General features: G+C 31.0%; 1 protein-coding gene across 3 annotated transcripts in view; it reads left to right on the forward strand.

Annotated features, from left to right (window-relative positions):
* The window catches only part of cpx (complexin), a 597,058-nt gene that overhangs the window by 12,505 nt on the left and 563,675 nt on the right, over nucleotides 1-20,878 (forward strand). The window contains exon 1 of one of the 3 annotated variants that reach the window (XM_067053065.1): nucleotides 3,693-3,713. The exons of the other annotated variants lie outside the window; for them this stretch is intronic. The gene's annotated coding sequence lies outside the window, so the exon portion shown is untranslated. Of the gene's footprint in view, nucleotides 1-3,692; nucleotides 3,714-20,878 lie in introns of those variants that run through there. 3 annotated transcript variants of the gene reach the window in all.

Below are 20,878 nucleotides of genomic sequence, written 5' to 3' on the forward strand. Positions count from 1 at the left end.
AAATTAAAAAATTAAAAATAAATAAAATTTAACGAATATTAGCAAAATTAAATTAAATATAAATGGCGTTGATGACCAATGAAGTTTGGCGCCACTAAACAACCAAACAAACAAACAACACTGTATTGTGATTATTATTTTTTATTTTTGCGAATATAGTCTTAGTAAGCTCGTCTGAAAGGAGTAAATCTTTTTTTCAAGATTTATCAAAAAGTTTTCAATTAAATGAATTAATATGAAATGAAATAAATGTCAAATATATGTTATTTGACTAGTCTGCAACTATATTTGTAAATATTCTGAGGCTGTGGAATAGAAAATTAATATTGAGTGAAAAAAGTTCTGTAAATACATTATTGTTATACGTAGAAAAAAAATGAAACATTTGAGTTAGACCAGATTTTTATTAAATCTGTTTGATTCCGAGTAGCTCCCAGGATGCAAAAAGTAGTCTGTCACTTTTAATAGTGATTATTCATTTTGTAAAAATTATCGCTATTGAAGGCTCCTCTGGCAAAAACTTTCATTTCTAATTTTTAAAAGAAAAATAATTTAATTATTTTTAATGTTCTATGACAAGGTTAAAAGTCAAGAATAAAGGGGAAAAAAAGTGATCCTTTGGTTAACTGCTTCCATTTCACGGAGAGGCTAAGGGAAACTCCGCTTTAATATTTAGACGAGAAAGTTTTCTATTTCCTTTAATAAAGCCTTATTGGAGAGAAATTAATGGCCAAGTTATTGGGAAGTTAGCCTATCCAAGAAGTAAGGCCATTTATTAATTATTGGAATTTCCACAGTTGGGTGGCTGGCTTGTTCCTAAGTCACGTAGCTCCTAGCACTCACACAATCAATTTATTGTTTAGTTTTATATTAATGTAATAAAATATTTTATAACAAATTTAGCAATTATCTATATTTTTGGGGAGTAGGGATTCCGTAGAACCCTTAGGTGTTAAAACACAAAATCCTTTGCTTTCATTTATCGGTAGAAATGATATTATTTAGCATAAGCAGACGTCTGGAAGCAATATTAAAGGAAATAATGCTTTATACTGGTAAAAATTTAATTTTAATAAATCTATTTAAAAAGTTCATTTTGATTTTGATTTTAGATCGATTTTTTTGTAATTTTTTTTAATAAAGGTAAATTTAGGTTTGAATTTTTAATTATTAATTAACCTGTCATCGCTGAAATAAAGTAAAACTCAGTATTAATAGTAAGTTAATTTAGATCAAGAGTGTATTTAGTCAACGCAGACCTTACTATATCGTCCCTTGTTTATTTGTTATTTATATAACAGCATTTTTTTTTTTTTATAAACCAACCAAGTTAGGTTATTAACTGTTTTTAAATAAAAGATTGTCGTCATAATTTATTTTATAGGAGTCTCAAAAATATATCAGCTTCGATTCCAAATCTTTGTACACCACTGCCAATGAACAAAATAACAAAAAAGTGGACAATCATGCCTTATAAAATACAATTTATAAGGCATGATTGTCCACTTTTTTGTTATTTTGTTCATTGGCAGTGGTGTACAAAGATTTGGAATCGAAGCTGATATATTTTTGAGACTCCTATAAAATAAATTATGACGACAATCTTTTATTTAAAAACAGTTAATAACCTAACTTGGTTGGTTTATCAAAAAAAAAAAATGCTGTTATATAAATAAATGGCAAATGAAAATCTCAACAACTGGCTCAATCTCATTTTACTTTACAGTACTTTATAAAATGTACTTGTGTTGTAAACTTAGAATAAGCTAGTGAAATTTATTAATGTGAGATTAGAATAACATAACCTCCTCTTATTATCCTCCCCAAAGTTACTCCTCAACTTGGGATAGCTTAGGGACATATTGTTTGTTCAGGTTTTATTGATAATGATGTCCTATACAATTAAAATATAAATGTTTCTCTGTTTTAACTAACGTCTAAATATCTCCAATAAAGAGTTTCAAAAAAATATTTTACTACCATGAATTATTTCGGCATAGTTTTTAAAATATATTTTACAAATCTTTACTGCTAAATATTACAATAGTAGTATTTTTAAATTCTTTAATTTTTTCACCTCTTAGTTAATATTTAAAAACAATCCAACTTTTTTCTTGTTCTGAGGGTACCTTCAGGAAATATTGTTTTGTCAGATTTTATTTAATATTGGAATGCAACCAATCCTTTACCGTAAAAAATATAGAAAATTGAACAAATGTTTAACACAAAACTTAGTCATAATTGTTTTATTTTTATTTTTTCAAAGGACAAAAACATTAAATTAATGTTAAGTTTATGGTAGTTGTGAGTTCTTTTGTAGTGTAAATATCAAATCGTAAAAGGGACCGTTTTAAGCTCTTGACATCTCATCCTTATGCTTCTTTGTATTCTTGGTTGTGCAAGGGGTTTGGTATTATATAGTTATCTCAAAGTTATCATTTTTTCCTTCACATTTTTTAAAAAATATTTTTTAAACCTAAATATTTAATTTAAAATGTTATAAAATATATATTAATAATAAATTATGAATATGAATTTTAAAATTTCATTCTATATAAGGGAAACTATAGTAAAGTGACTAAAAGTTTATAGAGTTCCACTTGTTGGTTTCTAAACACAACCTGCCCCAAATAATTATTTGCCAGGAGAACAGGCATTTGTTTTGAGAAATCGAACTGTAAGGCAGCAGGTGTAACAGTGAGTTAAAATGAATGTCTGAACATTTAACAGCATCCTATGCTTATCTACTGACAGTACAGCTAGAGAGAGAAAGGCTTTACTTTGATGGACGTACGAACTTGTCAGTAATGAATGTATTTTTTTTTCTTTCTTCAACACACCAATCAAGAATAGAGTTGAAGCAGAATTTGAAAACTTTGAACACCATGGGTTGTACGGTCTTGTTTTTATGGCTGCCAGGTCATTATGGTATCACCGGCAATGAAAAGGCAGACTAGCTATGGCGTAACATCAACATGCAAAGACAAAATTTCTATGATCAAAGCAATTTGATGGCAGGAGTGGCAGGACAAATGGTTCATCACGAGAGGCAACAAGTTAAGAATGGTCCAACAGACAGTGAAACGTCCAACCAGAAACTTGAATCTGCTACAGAGAGAAGATGTATTAATCTGTCTTCGGATAGGCCATACTCGACTAACCCACTGTCATATCATGAAAAAAGAAAATGCACCGTTGTGTAGCACGATCTCACCGTTAGGCATATTCTCACTGAATGTATTGCTCATGAATGACACCGATTCTCTTCAGAATTACAGGAGATGATGAGAGAGGACCCCAGAACAATATCAAAACTTATTCACTTTTTAAAAATAATTAATATCTACACTCATCAATTTAATAAAATATAAATTGAAATTATTAATATGTTATTGTAATTGTAATAACTTTGTGAACATGTTAATTGTAATCTAGTTTGTAAATGGCCCTGGTGGTCGAAACACCTAAATAAATATTAAAAAAATGAATGTATTTTAATAAAAGTAATTAACATATGAAAATAAAATAAAAATAAGATACATTTTGGTAAGAAAATCAAGTAACTAGTTGAAAACTATAAATATAAAATATTATCACTTGAATATTTCTTGTTTTCTTGTCTAGGTTTCCCACGTAGGTTTCTCAATACCTTGCTAACGTACTTGTCTTCTGTTTTAGGTGAGTCCTTGTTTCCGCTACTACTTCAAAGTCAGGTAATTTCTATTTTTTTTTTTATATTTTATTTATTTATTTTATTCATTAAAAAAATTATATCCAATATGGTCCGGCCAGATAACATCTATCAGTATGTGGCAAAATAAGATATAGAAATGATAGACATAAGTGAAATGTAATTGTTACAATTTTCAAATGAATTGAACTCAAGTGATACAACTAATACATTAATTAACTACTACTAAAATGAAAATAAAGTAAATAATAATTATTTTTAAAAAATAACCCAAAGGACTTTGAATTGAATAATAAATTTACAATTAATGGATGAATATCATAGTGAGAATAAAACAAGACGATAAAAATAATATAGCAAAAATGAGGATCCAGTAATATCTAAATAAATAATATTGCGTTGCTAATTCTAATCGTAATATAATGAATAATTATGTGAGGTTAAGAAAAAATACAGGCAGATATGGTCATTAGTTGAATTAAAATCAGGTATATGAAATCATAGAAATAAGAAAGTACCCAGTCAAATGTTTAGTTTTTAGTTTTCTTCGAGGTTGATTTAATGATATAACATATAATTACAAATACCTGGTTTTATTTAAAGCAATGCTTGACCTTCATGTTTTCACGATTGGTATGCTGATTTAACCTTCCTTACGTCATCAATGTAAATTAATTTCCCACAATAGATGCCAGGTCTCCTAATCGTAATATTCCTCATTTAAATTTCTAAAAGCACTATTTCGAGTTGAAGTGCAGCCTCAGGACGAGCAGCATCGCGCCCGACAGTCTCGGAAGAGATAGTGAAGTGCCAATTGAGCACTTCATCAAACAAAGTCCTTACTCCATTGATCTGCGAAGTCTCCTAATCAGATGACCCATCGTTGAAGACGACCCAGATTGGCCGGAAAGGACCCTCCAAATCAAACGGCCGCCAAATGACAAAGCCTCCAGAATCTGATATTTTCCTTTATCCAGTGCTGCCTTCTCTCACACTGTTCATCTTGTTGGTATAGAACTATTTATCAAATTGCTGAAGATTACAAAACTTTTAGGGATAATTTTGTTTCATATTTTTTAATTAAATATGACACTAACATTCTCTATCCACGATTTCGCCAGCTTTAAACACTAACAACTTCCAAAATTGTATCATATTGAATCAAAAGTTTTGCTTTGTGTTCTTGTAAAAATGATTTGATGATTTTGATTGTTAAGATCTTGAATTTTTTTTAATCATGATTCTTTCTCCTAAAGACTTGTGATGGCCAATAAAAGTCAATCGAATTTTGATCTAAAAACCAAATATAGTTTTTATAATAACCCTGCTTTGATGGTTATGAGGTTATTTTAATTACTATTCTTCTCATTGATTTGATTAACGTGTATAGTTACTACTGCATTCCGATGGTTCATGCCGTGCTCTTTAAACCATGAACCATCCTTTACGAAGGATTTTCGATTGTAAGGATTGAATACGAGAGGAATTCGAAGGTTTAGTGGAGCCCCAAAGCTCAACTCCATATGTCTAGATTGGCCTTATTACAGTCATGTAGATCAGTCTTTTGTAATGTGTTGGAAGTTTAGACCGTTTGTCTAGAAATGCTGTAATAGTCGAAATCGACGTGCAGTTTTTTGTCTTTTCAGTCTTGTGTGAGGATTCCAGGTTAATCGTTTGTCCAAATGTAGTCTAAGGTAGCGGATCTATTCGACAAGGGTAAGAGTAACATCATTAAATGAAACTGTTGGGCAGTCAGTAGGTTTACGACGAAGCGTAAAGGTGATTTGATGGGATTTGTTGGAATTTATCTTAATCCTCCAACTACGACCCCATTTTTCGAGGGCTGTGATATGGGATAGGAGATTTTGGGATACGATTAATGGGTTATTATTAACAGCGAGCACACATGTGTCATCGGCATACGTGGTGAGGATAGTGTTTTAATCTTCAAATATTTTTTTACATACACAATGATTTAATTAAAATTTATGATAGTAAATAAGCATTTGTTTGAATCTAGAAGTAGTGATTCTATTATTTATTATTAGTGAAACTGATAATAAAGTTTTTGATTATTACTGATGAACTATTGACCATTAAAATTCAAATAATAACACGGAATATTTTGTCATAACAATTATTAAATTAACATTTATTAAGATCATTCATAATATATACATATATATTTTTTCATTTTCAGTAGTTAAAAATGATTGCTCTCATAGCTTTTCTCAGTTTACTAACACATACCTCTGTTAGTTTTCTGTGTACACATGAATTGGGCAATATTTCGCTTTAATGCTCTCCAGATACATTGTCCTACAGCGAAAACCAGAATAAAAAAACACCGAGAACAGCAGGCTCTGATTAAACACTCCACGCAGATTGGCTCGGTCCAATTAAATATCTGGTTGCCTTTTTTCCTCTAGATTTTCTACTGGCGTTTGTCGGCCGTTAGTCACAATTTCTAACGACATTCTGTGACAAAAAAAAAAAAAAAAAAGGAAAATAAAAATAAAGTCTGTTATCTTTAGATATTTTTAACTTACATAAAAACAATGTTTTTTGCTCCTTCGCCATGAGAGGTGGAAAAGTTTTGTATTCGTGGGGTTAAAGAAACAAACTTATATCCTCAGGATCGAAAAGTTTCTCTTTTCATTTTACATTTTAGTTATCAAGAAACAGATTTGGTTCCATTATTAACTGTCTGTCAGTCTGTGGTCATGTCCATATTCGGGTATAATCGATCAAACCATCAATCCAATCTTCATGGGATATACGAGCTAGTATTCTGTTGATCCAAATCGATTTTCCTAGATTCCGTCCTCTTCATTTGCTTATATATGCGTGAACGTTCTCGGCACACTTATAATGGAAAACGGTTCCTCTGATTCGGCAAACATTTGGATGAAAGTAGGGAATTAGTGTTGGAAAGATCAAGTATAAATTATTTCCTTGACGCTGCGATATTTCTAAAATAGCTCGTCCGTTTTTTCACAGAACAGGAGAAAAGTTGGGAATCATTGCATTGCATCATTGCAAATAGTATGATTATTTGTGTTTCGCTTATACAAGCGAAAATCTAATTTCCAGAATACAACTATGTTTCAAAATAGGGTTGTTATATATTATGTTCTTAACAACAAATCATTATAGACAATCATATACCGAATAACAATCTGAAGGAAAAGAATGATTTTTTGAAAAAGAAAATAGGAGAATAAAAATTTTTAAAAAAATAGTAAGGAAGCTAAACTATAAGTTTAATTGCTAGTTTTTTCGTTAATTAAATGTTTAAAAGGTATAACTAAGTCTTAATTTAATCAAATTCTAGTAATATATAAATTCATTTTGTATAAGATGGTACTGGTACTGGTATTTAATGGGGGAACAAGTCCGGCAATTGGGCCTAGTGGTCCTTTTTACCAACCCCTGACGGCTACCTAAGTTGCCACCGCGTACTTACCAAGTTGGAAGTGTCAAGATTCATTCTTCGGGACCGCCGAAAAATGAATGTTTAAATGCACTAGGTGGGAATCGAACCCATAACGTTCTGAACCGAGCGCACTCGGACCTGCACCTTAACCCGCTTGGCCGTCACGTCCCCTGAGATGAGCTTTACAATTAAATTAATGTTTCCACTTTGTATTTATTGTACCATTTAAAATATTATTTAACGATTATTGCCCAAAGAAGTATTTTAGTACTAAATAACCTTAAAATGTGGACTGAAGAATGATTGATATATTCATAGTGACATGTTAGTATTTAATTTACAGTAAATATCAATATTTCATAACTATATAGCTATCTGGATTATCTCTCTAGGAAGTCTGTTGAGTCAATTCATTTAAAATTTTTTTGAGGTTAATGACTTCCATATAGATAGAGCCATAAACTTGACAGACAGTATTTACACAAAAGATATTAAGACTGAAGTATACACCATGCTAACAGAAAACTTCTATCCCAAAAGATTGATAACATCCTATGTTCCAATAAAATTAATAACAAACATAAAACCAGAAACAACACAGAAAGTAGAACACAGAGAGAAATAAAAGTAATCGGAACAACAAAGAAAGATAAAATAAAAAAACCACCTAGTCAAAAAAGAATCACAGAATTTTATAAAGAAATAAACAGAAAAATTACAATAGATGACAACAGAGAAAAAGGAAAAGAGGAAACAAATAGTAATAGCAATAATAAAAAGTTTTTAAAACTACAATACATACCAGGCCTTACAAATAAAATTTAAAAAAACACTGACAGAATATGACCATAAAAATATCAGAACCAGTTTATACAACAATAATAAATTACAGAATAAGCTGTCAAACATGAAAGACAAAGTTGATAAGATGGAAAAACTAAACGCAATTTATAAGATAGATTGTAAAAATTGTGGAAAAGTATATATTGGTGAAGCATCTAAAAAACTGGAAACTAGAATTAAGCAACATATAACCAATTGTAAAAACGCTAAAAATATAAATTGCACAGCTCTGGCCTATTACAGCATAAAACTGAACTACGAATTCAATTTTGAAAACCCAAAAATAATATATACAGCACAAAATACAAAAAACTTAAGATTTCTAGAAGCTATATACATAACAAAAAACATACAAAACACAGTAAACTATAAAACTGACACTAAACACTTAAAACACATTACGTAAACATTATAAATAGACTTAAAATAAAATCATAAAAATCAGATGAAATAAACAGGTTTATGTAAAAAATAAAAAATCACCAAGTTAATATTAAATACAAAATAGGACTTATAAAAAACAGGGAGGTAACCAAACAGCACACTGGACATGAGATAAGGTCCAAAGAGGTAGTAAGGAATGTAGAGTGGTGGCTGTGCTAGAGAGAAGTGAAGATGCACAAATGGTTGACATGATTTCCCATATGAAATCATGAGGTGATTATTATTGTATAAATTAAAATATATAAGGATGAAGATTGGTGTTGTGTTAGTTTTATTATTGTTTTAAAGTGCATGAATATGGGACAGTGGTCCCGAAACGTTGTACAATGTCATGAATAATTAATAAATAATTTATTCAAAAATGAAAGTCATTAACCTCAAAAATAATTTAAATAAAAAAATATATAGCTGTCATAATACTAGTTACTTGACACTGGTAATGTATATATTAATATTACAGAGATTCCATCATTGTAAATATAGTTCGAAATAGATATATAAAATACAGAGCTCTGTCAGCCGCTTGCCATTATATATGCATATATTATGATTATGTTAAAAGTTTTAATTAAAAAATCCTTTCTAGGCTAAACATGCTCAAAGTACACATTTAACAAACTTTTTTAACAGTGGCTAGGTAAAGTTTGATGATGACGTTATATCAAACAAAAAAAAAATTCTTTATTTAAAAATGATTAAATGTTTTTAGTTACTTAGGTAGAAGGGTTGACGATGGAGTGGAAGAACGTTGAGGAAGGAGTTCCAAACTGCTGTATCAAAGACAAACATCAGAGGGTAATGTTGTTTCATAATGGGTAAAAGTTTTTAAAAGTTGGGCTCTTCAGGTTTACCTTGCCCGTGCATCAATCACAAAGGGAGACTATTAGCTTGAGCTATTAGGATATAATCAAGTCTGGCGGCCGGCTTCTCTTCCTCTGTGTAGTCATTCATTATAACTTGTCCTTCTTGTACTATTAATTTGTTTTATAGATTTTTCTCCTCTCTTATCAAGTCATCAACTAAACTCCCTACCTGAAGACTTTATTCATATTTTCCAAGTAACCATAAAAGGGTTTTAAAAACTTGGAAAACTGGTTAGATAGTAATCAGCTCTAGCTAAACTAGATGGATGTAATAAATGTTTAAGTTAAGCTCAGTATGGTGCATTATATCAAAATGGAACTAAGATTCCAATTAATTAGAGGAGTAACTCGAGATCCAACATCGTGTGGATTTCCAAGATATTAAAAAAATAAAATAATAACTCACCCGGTTGTTTGATCCATATACTTAATTGGGGAAATATCATTTGGTATTTTATCGTACGTCCTTGAAAAGGATAGTGTCATATTGATATTTAAAAAAAAAGCAGCTATTGAGGAATATTTAACATGATTCTTTACAGAAGAAAAAGCTTGGAGTCAGACGATTTCATCCTTTATGTGTTCACGTATGTAATAGGTCTTTAAGATCTCATAACAAGGTCCTACATCACCTCGATCTCTATTGCTAACCGAAAAAAAATATGGTATGCTTGATTAATTGAAAAATAGAGAGAATTTTTTCCTTCTTCAAAGAGCTGTAGAACGTAATTTAAAATAATATTAATCCTTACTTAGTTATATTTATAAGATGCAGTTTTGAGGATTGTTAAAGCTTCTCTTTTTGATTTTTTTTTGTAACAATTTCAAAAACAAATTTTTCTAATTATTATATTCTCGGGACTATAAATACAGTTTCTTCCATTATTCAGAATCCAAACTTATATCAGGTGTTATTAACCTCCTACATAAGTATTTATTGAAGAGGCAATAATAATTATTCCATTTTTGGACAAATGGACAGGTGCCACTCCATTAACTTTATAAAAATAAAAATACTATTACTTAATAGCCATGAAAGGAAATAGACAATATATTTTTTAAGATACAATTCATCAAGAGAAACGGAACACCTTCAATCTCATAGATGCTACCCATACAGTTTAAGCACTGCATTCCCTAAGTTAAGATTGGATATATTGAGGGGAGGTGGTTGCCCGTTGGATCTGTCACGACCTGCTATAATTCCAACATTTGCATATTTTAGTGGTGCACCTGAAGCACTGCCGTTCTGGTGCTAGGTTTTTGTAATATATAATTTATATGCGTTATTAATTTTCATAGTATTAATAAATAGTTTAAAAGAAATAAATCATCCTTCATCTTTTAGATAAAAATGTCACTTCACCCAGAATTAATAGAAGTAGCTTAACCACTAAAACAGAAGCCGCTTACAAAATAATTCGACTTATATTTTACGTTGTATTTTGTTATTGGTAAACAAATAAAAATCGTAGATTGAAGAAGTCTTTCTAAAATTGTTCACTCTTATAATTTTATATATCTGAATTCCCAGTGCCATGGTGGGCGACTGTTGCAGTTAAAACTCAAGTGAATTATTCTGAATTTTGAGAACGGTTCTTATTTGTTTTAATTCCATTATCAAATAATATTTAATAAATAATTTTTCTGTATTTTAAAATTTTTTCCCACATATTTCTTTGTCCACTGCTTCAACAAACGATCCAAAATATGCATATTAAAAATAAAATAGTATATAACGTATTTCTTCATTGTGATTCCTAGTTATAGTAACCACTAAAATTGCACAGACACATGGTTAGAGTGGTCCCGGAAAGACTAAACAAGGAAATATTCCAAAAAATCCGAGGATACTAAAGCTCTAGATACATCAGACAGATGAAGGGAGAAACGGACTAGGGATTATGGACTAGGACTGTGTGGACGGAGAAATATATAGAAAAAGACTGAAGGAAATCAAGGTTCTTGTGGGAAAGAGAAATTCGAAAAAAGGGGCTGCGTGGACAGAAGAAAGAAAATAAAGGCACGCAGAGCTAATGAGGGAAAAATGAAAGAAAAGGAAAAACAAAAACAAGAGGGAAGCCAAAAGTAATGATATACGCGAATATCTCAAAGACTGTTCCGTGAAAAAAATAGATAATTTATCATTATAAATTATAAGGTTTATTGACATCGATATTTAGACAAAAGCCGCTCCCATGGGAAGGAATTTCATGGGAGGTTGCAACAGCTTAAAGAAAACAATCACTGCTCGCAAAAATAAATGATAAAAATAAATCAGCATATATAAAAGTTCCCTATATAAAATAAAATAACAATGAAGGCTGTAAATTAAAAATTACACTTACAATTGTAAAACAAAAAATACACTGCTAACAAAAGAGAGTTTTTACACTTATATACACATATCATGTGACCTTTTTATTATAGCGATTTTTATCCAAATTCATTGAATACAAAAATGCATCTATACCTTCTAACTAAACTAATTTATTTTATATTGTTGATATATTGTGACCCTATAATTTTGTTTTCGTTGGATTTTAACCTCAATGCTAAAAAAAAAAATGATATATGTAATAATACTTGATGAAATTCAATTGTGGTTTGTGTTGGACAACGACGCGGTAAAATGGTCTGAAATATTTCCCTTGATTAAATTTTATTGATTCACATCATAAAAAGTTGTTTGTATTTATTAAATTATTTTTATTATCCTTTGCTTTTGCTTAAAAGAATTTAATGCTTCTAGCAAACAATAACTGTAGATTAGTTTATTCGAATATTTTACCGAAATGACAATTGATCATAAGAAATCTATTTGTTATTGCAATCCTTCCCAATATGTAATTGATTTTAAAGTAGATCCAATACTGAGAACAACCATACCCTAGATGGCCTTTTAACTTTGTATTAAAGATAGAATCAGGTCTTTGATATAAAGATAATTTGACATATCAGAGTGCCCCACCAAATGAGCATTAATAGCACAGAGGACTCAAAAGACCTAAAGCCCTTCCATGTAGTGCCCATTAAGTTTTTCTGTTTTCGAATCAAGATCATGCTAATGAACTCTCTATACTTATCGATGATCTCTATTAAAAGCTAATTAGTTGCTCTTGTGATATAATTCCACCCTTTCAAATAGAATCGAAATAGATTCATCGAATATTCCATTAAATTATGATGTATAATTTTTCTTCAATCTATAGTCTAACTGGTTGTTAAATCATTTTTTTTTATACATTATTATTTAATTCATTCTATATATGGCGTATTGTATACATTTATAAAAACGAGTTTTTATATTTACAAATGAAAACAACAAACTATACATACATTTGTTTGACAGAAAGGTTATAAAATGTTTTTAAAATATATTTAAGCAATTTTATTATATCTCAAATTCAGATTGGCATTGGAGAATCTGTGAAATTTGTACCATTTGGTGTAACGAATTTTTAATTTTAAACATTTTAATGAATTTTTTGCTACAAATCTGGCATTAAGTTAGTAGCCAAAAATCTATAAGTGATGGAAGAAAATCAAGACAGTTCATTGTCAGTTTTAGCACACCGAAAAACATTAGGATGAGCCATACTCAGTCAAATTTTCAAAAATCACTTCTTGTAGACCTGTATATATACAACTTTAGGCTTAGCCACGGAGTTCAACAAAAATTCTTTTATTTTTCCCTTTGTTCCTTCATATATACATTCATGTATCAGCTGGTATAGAACATTGTATATATATATATATATATATATGTAAAACTGTATTTTGATCAGCACACTGGATTAACTGCTAAGTCAAATAGTCATTTAAATACAAAATAAATTAATTTTTATTAATATATTCTTGTTTGAGAGTGGTTTAGTTTATTAAAAACAAATTTGATCTTTTTTTCTCAACTTTATTCTTTTCAAAACCTTCCAACGTTTCGACCCTCAGGTTATTTTCAAGGATACCTTTATTTTGTTGTCATTTTCTCTTTTAAAATTCTTAAAAATGTCGGCTAATCGACTTTGTCCCATCTATGACTTCTTCTATATAATTCTTTCTTAAATTTAAAACTTGTACTAACCACTTCTCTTCTTTCTTTCATTTACATTTGGAAACCATAAAATAGAACCTACCTTCAACAGGTTAGGACTCTAATAGAGAAGAAAGAAGAAAAATGGTTAGTACAAGTTTTAAATTTAAGAAAGAATTATATAGAAGAAGTTATAGATGGGACAAAGGCAATTAGCCGGCATTTTTAAGAATTTTAAAAGAGAAAATAACAACAAAATAAAGGTATCCTTGAAAATGACCTGAGGGTCGAAACGTTGGAAGGTTTTGAAAAGAATAAAGTTGAGAAAAAAGGATCAAATTTGTTTTTAAATATACAAAATAAAGTTTTGCAAGTAATACACTTTATCTTGAAGGCTTTTGCAAGGCCTGGTAAGCTTATATAGAAGGGGGAAGACAGGTACTATAGGAATAGGGGCAGAATAGAGGTGACACCCCTTGGTCGATGGGTATTGGAACAAAGCTATCGCGATAGTAGAGGTTAGTCTAATAGATATAGTATCACGTCTTTGTCTAGTCAATATATGGTAGTGAACTTGTTGTAATACAGATAATTTTATTTATCCTATGAATCAGTGTTAATGTTCTACATTTTTTTTACATTTAAGAACTAAAATATTTACAAATCTATTAGCTATTACCACTGAAGTATCTAAAGAGAAAAGTAGCTCATCAACTATTTTGATGAGAATTTGACTTATCAATATAATTTCCAGTTAATAACACGGGGATTGACTCTGGGATTGAAAGATCTTACTGCTGAGCTTCATGAAAGTAAGTCTTTGTGTTCCTAATTGGCTTGTGAAAAAACTGGCTGACGAAATAATTCATAATCAAGTTCCAAATTAAAAACTGAGCATCCCAACACATGGTAAATTCATAAATTTTTGTGTAGTCTTCGTTCTTGGACTCAATTTTTCACGTTATTATTAACATGAAGGACATCATGTTAAAGATAACATACAAAAAAGGCAATCCTTTCCCACCAGACCAGCCCCGCTAAGACCCCCGTGGAGCGACGGTCCTAAATCACTTTTGATGTCTTAGCTAAACACGAGAAGAGACTTTAAGATAGTCAAATCGAGTAATATTAAAAAAGCGACTGAAATTAAAAACGGCATGAAATTATAGGCTAAGGCGCTCACAATAGATAATGAAAGCTAAGCAACGTTGAGTATGGTCAAACAATTAGTTAGCAATTTTATAAAACGTAAGCCCATCGCTCTATCAATTTATAAAATTACATTAAAATAGTAAATTTTTATTGGTTGAAAACATGATAGATGAATTATGTAGCTTGAGAATCACTAACAGAGTAATTTACAAATCATAATCCGTGAAAATTAAATATATGTAAATCATTTCCAGTGGTCATAGAGTTATGCGACTATTTTTAGTATTTCAGGGCATAATCTAGTTTCAAAAACAATTAAATCTAAAACGTTAATAATACCCTAAACATTGAGTCTTAAGACTAATTAAGATAGTTCTAGAATAGGTTTCTCGTGTTTTTCAATCACTACTTACATTTAAAATTTCAGTGAACTCTCGCTAATCATTCCATAATCCAGAACACCACTTAAATAATTTAAGATTAGTTTTATATATGTAGGACATACATACATACATTCAATAAATTTGTATTCACATTACCTTACGTACTGAGACTAAAATCAAGTTAAAAATACAAACTCCATTTATTCAAAATAAAACCCAAACTATGTATTAAAATGTTGAAGAATATTATTTATTTGCTCAATTTCTTTATCGGCGTATATAATTAACCTTTTCTTCAAAATAATCTTCCGTGCAAAATTGCACTATTAATAGATTTATTTGATATTTGTGGAGTGTGCTTTTTCCCAGTTTAGTGAACCGAATTTTTTGTTAGTTTTTTATTTTAATTTGTTCCAATTCGCGAGAGTCTACTGAGAAATTTGTGCTAGAAGCTTCCAATATCAACGGATCCATAAAGTTTCTTCGACCTCAAGTATTCATCAAGTTTAATGTAGGATGGTAGTCACTAAAAAGTGATTTTTAAATAACGTCTTGATATAAATCTAAATCAATCATTATGCAAAAATTATCTATGTTAATTGAAACTGTGTGTTAATAACAACTTATTTTAGATTTGCAAGGAAATACACAAAATAGTGAAGTATGCTTTAACAAAGAACGTGACGGCCGTGCGGGTTGGGGCGTAGGTCCCAGAGCGCCCGGTTTAGAACGTTGTGGGTTCGATTTCCCCCTGGGATAATTAATATTTATTTCTCGGTGGTCCCGAGAAAATAATTGACAATCCCACCTTGGTTAGTACACGGTAGATAACAATATCGATTCTGTAACAATTTAGTTGGATAGACATAATAATTATTGAAAACAGCACATATGTACATCTGAAGAAGAGTTATGTCCATTTTTATCCTACTTATTATTGAAATACATTTTTATTTAATTGTTTTTGCTTTTACCAACTGCATGGATGAATATCCTGTGGACTAATTGTGGAAGGAGCGACATGCTTTTGAATGAAGTATAGTATTATTTTTTGGGAAAGATCTGTTAAAAATGGTACGTAACATTAGGAAAATATGATATGGTGCACTTCCACCCGTGCACTAAATATATCTTTTCAGACGCGATGTTAAAAAAATATATATTTATTGAAGTAAATTTACCTTAGTAGATTAATAAATTGGAATTGTTGCTAAGTTTCTTACCACTTATATCAGTTCCCGTAAACCTATGGAGGGGGGTAGGAAGCCAAGATGTTTTGGAAACGAATCAGCAAATGGAAATGAAACGTAATTCGGCATCAGAGCTCTGTAAGCGAATAACTCAGATTGCCTTCCTCAGCCAGCTTTCCCAATTGCCTTTTCCTATGCGGCATATTTCCTTCATACATTTTCATATCTGAATCTACCTCGCTTGAACCGACAATTTACTTCTCAAATAGTAGTAAATATTTTACTTACCGGAAAATATACGTTTCCCTCTATTAACGGTTTTAATGAAACTTTGCAGGATAGCACTATTATTGAAACATATTGGGTCTTGTATAAATTAACCCTTTGAAGTAAAAGATTGATTTAACATATAAAGTGTGACCTAAACTTATATAAAACGATTAACCTGGAATCCTCACACAAGACTGAAAAGACAGGAAACTGCACGTTGATTTCAACTATTCTATTACAGCACTTACTAGACAAACGGTCCAACTTCCAATTCATTACAAAATGACAATTATAAGGCCTATCTGGACCTACGGTGTTGAGCTTTGGGGCTCCACTAAACCGATCCAAAATCCTTCATAAAAGCCTAAATGCTCCCTACTTTGTCACAAAAAAAATCATCCATAAAGACCTTAATATTCCATTTGTAACCGATCTAGCCCGAACCAGATATCAATTCTTCCATTACACACTCCCTAACCACTCAAACCCATTAGTTTCTAATTTTGCTTCCTCTTTTATTCCGGACAATCCTCCAAGGCGTCTAAAAATAAGATGGCCTCGAGACCTTATATTGTAAAAATGTTTTCAGGGTGCTACCAATGGGTAGTTTCTGTACCGGCTTGTACCATACCATTATGATTTCCTCAAATTTACTTGATGTATTTATGTACAGTTGTAAATATCAATAAATAAATTTAAAAAAAAACTTATATAAAAAGTTAATAATTCAAAATACCCTATCATACACCAATATTTTTTTTCAAATGAAGCTTCTTTACTGACGCTCTACGACTCCAGATAGAAAAATTATGAGGGAGTGAATTGATTTCGTTACGCGAGATGAAACGAAATTGGTTGGGAGAGAGGTCGATTCTAGCAGGAAAATTTTTATATTGTAATAGGAGAGTAGGAGCCCAAAATCCCGGCAGCGTTAGTCCATTTGAGTGAACTACTGTTATCTCATAGTCTCCTATTACAATATGAAAAACTTTCCTGCTAGAATTGACTTAGGAAACAGCTGTTTATCTTATTATTATTCTGGAACTAATATTCCCTGACTTAAGTTATGACAGGGAACCCATGATCGTTATTAATACATTTTTAATACATTTCATTTCCAGAAATTTCACTAATGTCGGCAAGTCCCAAGACAATTACATTTTTTTTTTAAATGGATACGTATATTCATGGATATAGGAAAACTTTTGAACTGAACACTGAACTATTATTCAATTCTGATAATTTCTGCCATAGGAGGAACTATCGGAATTAATGTATAAGAGTTATCTCAAGTAATAATCTTACATAGTAGTGGTTAGTACAGTGTTGACTATATTGTATTGAAGTTGATAAAGAACGCTATTTCAATTTGGAAGATGAACTGGTGTGCAGAAAGGTATGTGTATTGGAGATCTCAGTTTCTTCTTGTTCTGCTTCGGCTTGGTGCTGGTGTGAATTATATTTAGCAAAAAAGAAAATTATCCAATCCTGAGGCCAGCTTATCGGTTCTCCCATATTCTCGACTTCTTTCTCATGGATTCCAAATTAGCATTTTGGTTAGTTTTTTCTCTGGTTGTGATAATGACTCTTGATGTAATAATTTTGAATTAGGTTTCTTCCTGATAAGCTACTATGCTCACATATTTCCGAAAATATAATTTAAAACATAAAATTTAAATACACGTAGATCACCCACTGAGGCCAAAGTAGTAAACCCTACTTTTTGTTTTTTGCTGCACTAGGGCCCATTAATTAAAAGTAATAGTTTGCTAATGAGGAGTTTCACGTTGACTCTGAAAGTGGAAAGTGAATGAAAGGTGATAGAACCAATATTGGTTTGAGTGAAATAACCAATATTTTCTATTTTATAATTTTGCATTTTTTTTTTTTTTTGTATTCCTTTTAGTAGCAAATGCTTTTGGAAACCTCTTGCCAGCTGATTGATTGTTAGGCTGGGTAAAGTATTTTATATTGTTTTCTGATTATTGTGTTTCATTTTCTCTACTTGGACTATTTTTGGAATCCTAGATTGTCTCACAACTTGGAGTTAACTATTAAGGGGGCTTGGGCATTATTTTCACTCGGTAGATTCACTGAAAAGTGATCTATCTCTCTAGTTCAGAGCTTGTTCATAGAGGTCATTGACTGAATCTGACTTGATCCTTAAAAAATATAGTTTTAATACATTTTCTTACTGCTACTAAGTTTAATGTTGAAAGCTAGTAGCATTAGCACCATCCTTCCTAATGTTTTTTTTTTAAATAATTTATTTATTGTTATTTACAACTGTACACATATATATACATCAAGTAAATTTGCTGTAAGTGATATTATGACATGATACAAACATGTGGAGAATCTATCCATTGATAGAACTCCAAAAACATTTCTAAAGGAGAAGATCTCGAGGCCATCTTCTTTTCAGGCGCCTAGGAGGATTATTAGGTAGTGAAGGAAAAGCCAGGTTAGAAACGAGTTGGTTTGGGTGGTTGGGAAGTTTATTATGGAAGGATTGGTATCTGGTTCTGGCCAAATCGGCAACATAGGGGACATTGAGGTCCTGATGGATGATTTGATTTGTGACAAAGTAAGGAGCATTAAGGATTTTAGGAAGGATTTTGAACTATAAGGATTGGATTCGAGAGGAATTAGATGGTTTAGATGGAGCCCCATAGCTCAATGTCCAGATTGCCCTTATAATAGTCATGTAGATCAGTCTTTTGTAATGCATTGGAAGTTTGGACCGTTTGTATAGTAAATGTTGTAATAGTCGGAATCGAAGAGCAGTTTCCTGTCTTTTCAGTCTTGTATGAGGATTCCATTTCAGTCGTTTGTCCAGATTTAGCTTCCTAGTGTTATTTTGTTTAAGACATTTTCTCTCTGTTGCTTACAGTGAATATGTATAGCTACTTTTATTATTAAATTAACAGAGGTGAGTTTTGAGGAATTAGCATTTAGCCCTAATTTTAGCAGCCCGCTTGAATTCCTCTTCGTTTTCTTATTATCTCGTCAATGCAGAAAGTGCACTCACTATTATTATAGTTATGTAATACAAACATGATAGTTCGTGCAAACGCCCGGTTGCTACCTAGGGCCTAATAACGGGCGAGATGAAGGATGACCTGGGCCATGCCGTGACTTGCTCCTAATAGACCACGACATGCCAAGTCTTATAAATCCTTCCGCCCATAATTAGTTCTGACGTCGTCGGATTAGAGTCTGATATATGTCTTCTAATAAAAGGAAGAATTTGAGGAATCTTTCAAGTTCGTGGAATGTTTAATAGTAGGGCTGGACTCCGATATATTAGGCTCCTTAGAGATCTATTTGCTTCAGAAACTGTCTAGGCTTATAATTCTTCTTCATTCATTTTAAATTATTCTTTAGTATGAAAACTAAATAAAGTAACAAATAGTTCCTGGTATATTGCGTTATTTTTTGGGTTGTGATAGATTAATTCAAATAATCATATCAATTCGCACTTGTCATAATTAAAGTGGCAATGAGCAAATATATAAATCAAGTTTCTGAACTTATTTATTTACTGATTGTCAATTGTGAAAGGTTAGAATAGGTATGATTACAATGAATTGATCATTCATAATATTTAAAAAAAAAACAATAACAGAAAAAAAAACACCTCAGTATGCCAGAAACTTTTTGTTACCTTGCTTTGTTTATTCTCTATACAAGTTTAAGTTTTCACATTCCCCCTTTTGACCTTCCTTAATTTATTCCTCCACTTTTCATAACTAGTTTTTCATTTTATAATTCTTATGTCTACGCTGGGTTATTGGGCCTATTCGTGTATACATTAAAACGATGCATTTCTTTATTTTGTGCATCGTTCCTTAACCCAATCTCAACATTTTACTCCTTGGGTTCTAATGAAAAAGTAATTTTCTGTATAGCAAAATTCTAGCCTTAAACTTAATATACATAACATAACTCATCATGAGATATCAGAAAACACGTTTGTTTTCTGTATTTTTTTCTACTGTTATAATAAATTACGCTGCAATGTTAAATAAGATCTGAAAGTGGTAATTGAACTTAAAAAATAGATTTTGATGTTGGTATATATTTTACCGATCTAATCTAAAAAGCAATAAAACTTTTTATTACGTTAGACACCTTAATTTTTTTATGGATCACATATCACGTGTAGAATATGACCATTTTTATAAGCACTTATAAGCAAGACCAAGAATGAAGTTGTAAAAATAAAACGTGTCAACTTCTGTTTTAATAATTAATTCGGTATTCCTTCTTCTGATAAAACTTTATTAATTGTTGTTACCCCCTCCTCCCAAGGCCTTATGTATAGCTCCAATTATGTATATGGATCTGGTCCTTATAAATGTCTATACCGGTGATTTATGTTGTAATTTTAATATTTTTTTCCTAATCTCCCTGAAAGATGGACCTTTTTGATCCAGTTTTTTAAAGGGGTTAAGCCGCGGGCTTATCGTTTTGATTGATGACTGCGTATGCTATCTCATCCTCTTTTTCAGGCACGCCCGCTCCTATCTTCATTCTACAATCGATGGAGGCGCAGTTTTTGGTTATTGTC

This window comes from Halyomorpha halys, unplaced genomic scaffold (assembly GCF_000696795.3).
Source record: "Halyomorpha halys isolate HHAL.00 unplaced genomic scaffold, Hhal_1.1 Scaffold116.1, whole genome shotgun sequence".
NCBI lineage: Eukaryota > Metazoa > Arthropoda > Insecta > Hemiptera > Pentatomidae > Halyomorpha > Halyomorpha halys.